Source organism: Otolemur garnettii, unplaced genomic scaffold (assembly GCF_000181295.1).
Source record: "Otolemur garnettii isolate 467f Iridium unplaced genomic scaffold, OtoGar3 scaffold00071, whole genome shotgun sequence".
NCBI lineage: Eukaryota > Metazoa > Chordata > Mammalia > Primates > Galagidae > Otolemur > Otolemur garnettii.
Window position 1 is genome coordinate 781,065 of NW_003852466.1, and position 9,268 is coordinate 790,332.

Consider the following 9,268-nt stretch of genomic DNA (forward strand, 5'->3'; position numbering starts at 1 on the left):
AAAGAAAGAAAGAAAGAAAGAAAAAAAACCCCTCAAAACATTAAATTACAAAATATTTCAGAATATTTCAGGCTTACAAAAAATTACACTTGGACAGAGTTTGTTCTTGATTCTCTTTGTGGTGGTAGCTTTATAAAGTCACCAGGAACACTGAGTTAGCAAATATTGAATTGTGGCTCCAAGAGGGAAATACAAGGTTAGGTTTTGGTGAGCCTCTGCTTCCAACTTGTTTATCAACCAATGCATAACTTTGTGTTATGTATGTTTGTTGCAAAAGTTACAAGTACAGTGCTGTTGCCATAAATTGTAATTTATGTAACAAATCCTCACATATTTGGACATATATGTAAGACACCTCATTTAGTAAATATTATTGAGACTGAACTTATAGTCAACAGCACTCTGAGTCATGCCTGCATGAAGCTTATCTAATACACATATTTTCTCCATAAGGCACGCCATGGTTTTCTTATACTTTGGGAATACCAGCACTATGCTTGGGGGCTCTTTTCAACAGCAAAATCAACAATGGGAAAGCACAAAAACGTGAAACATGTGTCACTGAACAGATTATGGCAATGACACTCATTTACAGAGTTGAGACAAGGAGGCTCATTATGTTGTTTGACCTTAGCTAGGAACATATGTGAAGGGCTATTCAAACTTCCTGCCACTCTGCAAGTTTGTAAATGGCTACAAAAGTTCCACCAGCATTGATTTTTTTTTTTTTTTTGAGACAGTCTCACTCTGTTGCACTGGGTAGAGTGCTGTTGAATCATAGCTCACAGCAACCTGGGATCAAGCAAACCTCTTGCCTCAGCCTCCTGAGTAACTGGGACTACAGGCACCCACCACAATGCCCCTCTAGTTTTTTTCTATTTTTAGTAGGGATGAGGTCTCAATCTTGCTCAAGTTGGTCTCAAACTCCTCAGCTCAGGTAATCCACCCTCCTTGGAGTGCTAGGATTATAGACATGAGCCACTGAACCCACCATCAACCTTGATTTTGGAATTACAAATAAATTTTATCAAGTAGGTTAATTCTCAAGTGTGGAGTTTGTGACTAATGATTAACTGCACACACACACACACACACACACAAAATCTCAAGGGCTTGTGTGTACCTGCCACTCAGCATAACCATCAAAGACATGACAGGTACATTGGAAATCCTCTGTGCATCTCTCTCTAGAAAGGATTGCACTCCTAAATTTGGGGTGTTTGGGGTTTTTTTTATGCTGGGGTTATCCCATTGTTCTGGAACACTGCACCTCCTTCTATCTCTGTCAAAGTGAATAGCTCCATTCATTGTTTAGGTGGGAGGTTCCCATTCTCTGGAGATGCTGATTTATATTTGACCTAGAGAGTGACTTGGGTATTGCCCTTTAGAAAGCTTCCTAGGTCAGTCTACCGTGTATTCAGTGCCAAGAACCACTGGATACTTGAGCAATTTTGCCATAAACCCTGGGGAACAAATAGAAATGCTGTATTAATCATTTCTTTTTACTCTGTATTATATTATTTGTTAGAGATGGGGGAGGTCCTGCTCTGTCACCCAGGCTTGAGTGCAGTGGAATCTTGAACTCCTGGTCTCAAGTAATCCTCCCACCTCATCCAACAAAAGTACGGGGATTATAGGCATGAGCCACTGCACCTGGTCTTAGGCTGTGATTTTGGTGGTTTGATATCTTGGAGTGTGGGGTAAACTCCCACAAAAATTAAATGAAATGTGCTCTTTTAATTCCAGAAACTGAGCAAAAAGACTTGTGAGTATTATGCGCTTTTGTCAAAGCCCTAAGCGACCTGGGAAAACATGGTGGGGGCCTGCAGGTCAGGCGTAAAAACCTCCTACAGGGAACCCCAACTGTGCAGTCAAGTCAGCCCGTCAGATAATGGTTGAAATGGCCCATCTGTGCAGAGGACATGACTCAAAGGTAGAAAGAAAAACTCCATCATAATGATGTGAGTAAAATACTCCATTGTAACTGCAGGGTCTCCAAAACCATAAAAAACAGTCATGAAGCCAGTTTCTCAGAAATTTAATTGAGTACATAGAAGAGAAAGGTTTTACTCCCCCATTTGTCCTAACCTTTAACTTTAACAATAGAAGTCAGATAATGTATTGTTCTTTTAGGTCTTCAGAGAGGAATAGCCTGAGGCTAGCTTAAGATGGTTGTCTTACTTTCCCGGACTTTCTTTCTTTAGGCTAATCTTATGACGGCTATCTCACTTTCCCAGACTTTCTTTCTTTTCTATAGTTTAAGATAAGAAATGAGGATGTTAGGATTATTGATCAATGTGGTGTACGTGACTAGCTCCCAATAAAGGGAGTGGAAAATAAAGACATTTTGCTACATGCCACCTAAGAGTGTGTAGTCGTTTCTTGCTTTTAAACAATTCTAGGAGCGAGCTTGTACCCGTGGCCAAGCCATCCTTCTCTCCCCGCAAGAAAGAACATCACCTAACATTGGAGTCTTGCTGACCATGGAGAGATGGCCTCTCCCAGGACTAGCCGATCCTAGAGACAGTAAACAACTTACTTGCAACCTCACCTTTCCTATGCAAACCAATTAATCCAGAGCCTATACCCTCAACCACCTTCTTTATCAGGATCTCACTCTCCAGGCCACTACATACTTGTTCTAATCACTCCAGGGCAGCTAGGGACAAGAGGACCCTATGATCCAGAGCCTGCTGAAATGACTGACACTAGCCACTCTTAAGCCTGCTCTCTGTGCCGCACCCATTTTTTTCCAGGGGAAATCACAATAAAGGCTCTTGCCCACGGATTTCCTCTCCCTCTGTCTGCCGACTGGTCCTAGTGCTGCCCCGTGTGGCCCTGTGTGGCATGGCGTGACTTCTCCTTGGAATTGTAATAAATTACCTTTTCAACAGCAGTTCTCTCCCAGGCTGTTAGTCTCATCACACCTGCATAACAGTAATGAAACCTACATTTTAACACAGAAGACTTCACTCACTAGTCTCACTCGGGACTCTCTGTTGTGTTTTGATTGTCTGATGCTTTCTGTTGTCCTTGCCAATCTCCTTCCATTCCTGCAGTCGTTAAGAACTGAGTATAATTGTTTTCTCTGGTTTTCTCGTGGAGCCAATTTTAAGATATAGAGCACCCAAATCCCACTGCGATTAATTTTTCTCTGCAGCTGAAAGAAGGGTGCCATCCCTTGGTGATTTCATCACTGCTTGAGCCAAGATGGTGCGAGGTAGGTTAATTAGGGAGTGACACTTTTCAGGGAGGTGTTGTTTGGAGTCTCTGTGAGATGGGGAGCTGATGGGCATCTCTCACTGGCTTTGCTCATGGGCCTGGATCAGGGAGCTTCAGAACAAGGTCAAGAAAAAATGAGAGATACGTGACTTTTTGCTGCATCTTGTGGAAACAAATGCTTAGCGCCATACAACACTAGGAGCTTGTTTGCACAGCTAGCAGACCAGCTAGCTGGGTATTTAATAGCACTGACCTACTTTAAGTCCACAGGAATGTGTGTTTTTGGTGAGGTAGGATCTTTAGATCTGATACAATGAGTTTTGCCCCATGTGTCTCCTCTCATAATGTGTTTGCAGGTGTTGCTAGTATGAACAAGTGAATTTTGGGTAGATGTTTCAGTGAGACACTGAGACTTTTCTCCACAAAGCAGCATCTCCTGCTGGTGTGATGAAGTTGCAGATACCAGAATGAAATGACTCATTTCAGACCTAGATAAAATAGGTCCAGGAAGGAATAAAGAAAGTGGGGCATATGGTTGTATGTCTGAGATAAGAACTGTTGCCAAGGGGAGGGGGGAGGGTGGGTGGAGGGAGGGTGATTGGTGGGATCATGCCTAGGGTTTATCCTATAAGGGTACATGTGAACCTTTCTAAATGTAGAATATAAATGTCTTAACACAATAACTAAAAAAATGACATGAAAGCTATGTTAACCAGAAAGATGAAAGTATTTCAAATTGTATATAGAAACAACACACTGTACCCTATGATGGTATTAATGTACACAGCTATGATTTAATAAAAAATAAAAAATAAAAAAGAACTGTTTCCAAGAATTTCTAAAAGCCCTATAAGTAATTTCTCCACATCCTTCACACATATTCTGTACTGCATGGCTTACATATTTCACACATTGACACATATTCCTACAACAAGGTTTATCATAGACGTTCTTGTGGACCACAGAAATTCAATGAACTGATCACAGTTTTGGCCTTGAGCTTCTGTAACCAATGAAGTCTAAGAAACTTAAATGAACCTCTCCCTTTTTGTCAATAAAAGCTCCCCTTTCCCCTTGGCTGCTGGGTGCATTTATGGTTTATTATCCCAGGCATCTTGGATTATAATCCTCCTTTCCCATTTGCGAGTAAATTCACCACGTTTGGAGATATTTTTCTCTAATTGTCTTTTAGGTTGATAAATGTTAGATAGCAGAAGATAGGGGGCCATTCCAAGCCTGTCACCTTCAGGGAAAAATGAGGTTGTTAGCTTACCTTTGACCTATTTTTTTGGAGGAGTGTCAAGATTTGAGTGCTAGTAGGTTATTTGCAGCCCTTGCTGGAATCTCCAAATCTTACAGGTGGGTTTCTAGCTATGGTAGGTGTTGGACCATCCAGGTGTGGAGCCTTTAAACCAGACACAACAGTTAGCAATGGTGGCTGAGAAGCCTGCCTCCCTGGCCCTCTTGAAGGAAGTGTGTCTTGGGGCCACTTACTGTCCTGCGCCTTTGCTTATCTCTTTCCATGACTTGGTATCTTTTAATTGATTCCTGCAGGTTAAATGCCCATTTCTGTACTAGATCCAAGCATGGTCTTTGTTCCTTTGGTTTGATGGTCTGTACTTCCAGGTGTGAGCAGTACTAGGTATGGTGGCATTAGACAGCAGCAGGTAACAGTCCTTCCAGGCCCTAGGACCAAATCTAAGGTTTTTTTTTTTTTTTTGAGTCAGAATTTCACTCTATTGCCCAGGATGAGGGCAATGGCATCATCACAGCTCACAGCAACCTCAACTCCTAGGATCAAGACATTCTTCTGCCTCAGCCTCCTAAGTACATGGGACTATAGGTGTGCACCACCGCAGCTGGTAATTTTTCTATTTTTTATAGAGACAGGGTCTTACTATGCTGCCCAGGTCGATCCTGAACTTCTGGTCTCAAGTGAACCTCCTGAGAGTGCTAGGATTACAGGCCTGAGCTATATTGCCTGGTCCCAATTCCAGTTTTGACCTGGTTGGCAAGTAGGAGGGTGTGGGGTGAGATACAACAAAAGAGAAACTTCTTTCTTAAAAGATAATCTGGAGTCAAAACCACAGTGAGATACCATTTCACTCTCACTGGAATGTCTACTATTAAATAAAACCCCAGAATATAATGAGTGTTTGTGAGGGTGTGGAGAAATAAGAAAAATATGTGCACTGTTTGGAGAAACAGTATGTGCTTCTTCAAAAATTAAAAAATAGACTAACTACCACATAATCCAGCAATTTCACATCTGGGTGTATGCCCCAAAGAATTGGAAGAAAGATCTTAAAGAAAGATGTTTGACCATCCATGTTCATAGCATTATTTACAACAGCTGAGGAGGAAGAAGCAACCCAACTATCCATGGTAAACAAATGTGGTATGTCTATACAATGAAATATTATTCAGCCTTAAAAATGAAGAAAATTCTGACACATGCTACAATATGGATGAACTCTGAGGACATTGCACTAAGTGAAATAAGGCAGTCACAAAAAGACAAATACTATGTAATTTCATTTATGTGTGGTATCTGGAATAGTACAACTCATAGAAACAAAGTATAATGGTGGGTTCTAGGGACTTAGGGAGGGGGAAAAGAGGGAGGGGGTTGTTTAATAGGTACAGAGTTTCAGTTTCAGAAGGAAAAGTTCTGGAGGTTTGTTACTCATCTATGTGAATATACATAGTTAACACTGCTGAAAAGCACAGTTAGAAATGGTTAACATGGTAAATTATATGTGATATGTGTTTTATATATAGGTATACCTGCCATAATGCCTGGATGATTTTTCTATTTTTGGTAGCAATGGGTTTTGCTCTTGCTCAGGCTGGTCTGGAATTCCTGAGCTCAAGGGTCCTCCCTGTCTCAGCCTCCCAGAGTGTTAGGATTACAGGTGTGGGCCACTGTGCCCAGCCAGGAAACGGCTTTTAAAAGGATTTCATGGACTAGGCATGGTGGCTCGGACCTGTAAACCTAGCACTCTGGGAGGCCAAGTCGGGAGGATTGCCTGAGCTCAGAGTTTTGAAAACAGCCTGAGCAAGAGTGAGACCCTATTTCTAAAAATAGCCAGGCATTGTGGCAGGTGCCTGTAGTCCCAGCTACTCAGGAGGCTGAAACAAGAGGATCATTTGAGCCCAAGTGTTTGAGGTTGCTTTCAGCTATGACACCATGGCACTCTACCTAAAGGACAAAGTGCGACTCTGTCTAAAAAACAAAAAAGTAGAAGGGGTAGAGGCAAGATGGCTGACTGGAGCCAGCTTTCCACAGATGCTCTCATCCAGAAGGACAGTTAAAGGACAGAAGTTTAGTAAGTAAGCTGATGGTTTGGAGCTGAGCCAGGAGAGAAGGTTGAAGAATACACACAAACCCTGCTGAGGTGAGCTGTGACCCCAAGGATACAAACAAAAGGTACAAAATTCATCACAAAGCAGACGGGAGTCCCCTCCCCCTTGAGAACAACTCAAAATATACTTTCTACAAACAAGTGAACAGAGTTTAAACATCCTCCCATTTTATCCCATGGGAGAGACACTCTAAAAACCAGACCTTCTTCCCCTACTAGGGTGTCATGGCACTCTCCTGCCAGGCATAAAACTGCATAAAACTGTATATATTCTCTACCTGCAATTCTGAACTCCCAGCACTCCCCTCCACTCTCACCTCAAGGTCTGGAAGGCTGTCCCCCATGGAGTCCAGATTCTTGGGCATTTTCTCAAGAGGTGTGGACAGGGCAATTCAGCATGGGGTGGAATCAGTGGAAAAACTCAGGTAACATGAATAAATAGAGTAGATCAACCCCCCCCCCAAGGAAAGAAGGGGCAAATGCAATTGAAGATCCCATCCATAAACAGATGGCTGAGATATCAGAAATTGAGTTCAGAATCTGGATAGCAAATAAGATTAACAGAATGGAGGAAAGGAGGGAACTAGAATTTCAATACATTATTCAAAAGATGTCTCAAGAATTCAATGATTCCAAAGATAAAATGACCAAAGATTTTGAGACATTGAGTCAAGAGTTTGTAGCCCTCACAGATTTGAAAAATATGGTAGAATCCCTCGCTAACAGAATGGAGCAGGCAGAAGAAAGGATCTCTGACATTAAAGACAAAGCTTTTGAATGCACCCAAGTGCTCAAAGATGAAGAGACATGGAGAGCAAAAATGGATCATTCTCTCAGAGAGCTCTGGGATAATTAGAAGAAAACTAATATTCACCTTATAGGAATCCCTGAAGGTGATGAAGTTGCTTTACAAAATACAGAGGCTCTTCTTCATGAAATTATGAAAGAGAACTTTCCAGACATGCCAAGAGATTCTGAAATGCAGAGAGCAGACAGTTTCAGAAACCCAGCATGACTCAACCCAAACAAGAGATCCCCCAGGCACATCATAATTAACTTCACTAAAATTAATATGAAAGGGAAAATTCTGAAAGCAGCTAGATGTAAGAAAACCATACCCTACAAGGGGAAGAATATTAGAATGACTGCAGATCTCTCTGTTGAAAGCTTTCAGGCTAGAAGAGGTGGTCATTGACTTTTAATCTCCTAAAACAAAATAACTTTCTACCCCGGATCCTGTATCCAGCAAAACCGAGTTTCATTCATGATGGAGAAATTAAATACTTTAATGACATACACATGTTGAAGAAATTTGCCATAACCAGTTCTCCAGGATATTCTCAGACCCATCCTCCATAATTACCAGTGCAATCCTCCACCACAAAAGTAAACTCACTCAGAAACTTTTGATCAAATTCCAACTTTGACAATGGTGAAAGGATTAAAAATGTCCACTGGACTTTTGAAAAACTCAGCATCCAAAATTTTACCAGGCTTATCAATATATTCGATCAATGTGAATAGCTTAAATTGTCCTCTAAAGAGGCACAGCCTGGCTGACTGGATACCAAAATTCAGACCAGATATCTGTGGCATAAAAGAATCTCATCTTACTTTAAAAGATAAATATAGACTCAGGGTGAAGGGATGGCCAACTATATTCAAGGCAAATGAAAAGCAGAAAAAAGCAGGTGTTGCAATTCTATTCACAGATACAATAGGCTTTAAACCAATGAAAGTAAGCAAGGATGAGGATGGTCACTTTATATTTGTTGAGGGTAATACTCAATATGATGAGATTTCAATCATCAATATTTATGCACCCAACCAGAATGCACCTCAATTTATAAGAGATACTCTAATAGGCATGAGCAATTTGATTTCTCCCAGCTCCATCATAGTTGGACATTTTAATACTCCATTGGCAGTATTGGATAGATCCTCCAACAAGAAGGTTAGCAGAGAAATTTTAGATTTAAACTTAACCATTCAACATTTGGATTTAATGGACATCTACATTTCATCTTAACAGAAAACATGGACATGTACATTTCATCCTAACAAAACTGAATGCACATTTTCTCATCAGCCCATGGAACATACTCCAAAATTGACCACATTTTAAGTCACAAGTCTAATCTCAGCAAATTTAAAAGAATAGAAATTATTCCATGCATCTTCTCAGACCATAATGGAATAAAAGTTGAACTCAGTAACAACAGGAATCTGCAGACTCATACAAAAACATGGAAGCTAGATAAACCTATGCTGAATAATAGGTGGGTCAGAGATGAGATCAAGAAGGAAATTACCAAATTTTTGGAACAAAATGATAATGAAGACATGAGTTACCAGAACCTCTGGGATACTGCAAAGGTAGTCCTAAGAGGAAATTTATATAGCACTTGCAAGCCTTCCTCAAGAGAACAGAAAGAGAGGAAGTTAACAAATTAGTGGGAAAGGAACTGGAAAAGGAAGAGCACTCCAATCCCAAACCCAGCAGAAGAAATGAAATAACCAAAATTAGAGCAGAATTAAATGAAATTGAAAACAAAAGAATTATACAACAGATCAATAAATCAAAAAGTTGGTCTTTTGAAAAGGTCAATAAATAGATGAACCTTTGGCCAACCTAATTAAGAAAAAAAGTAAAATCTCTAATTTCATCAATTAGAAATGGT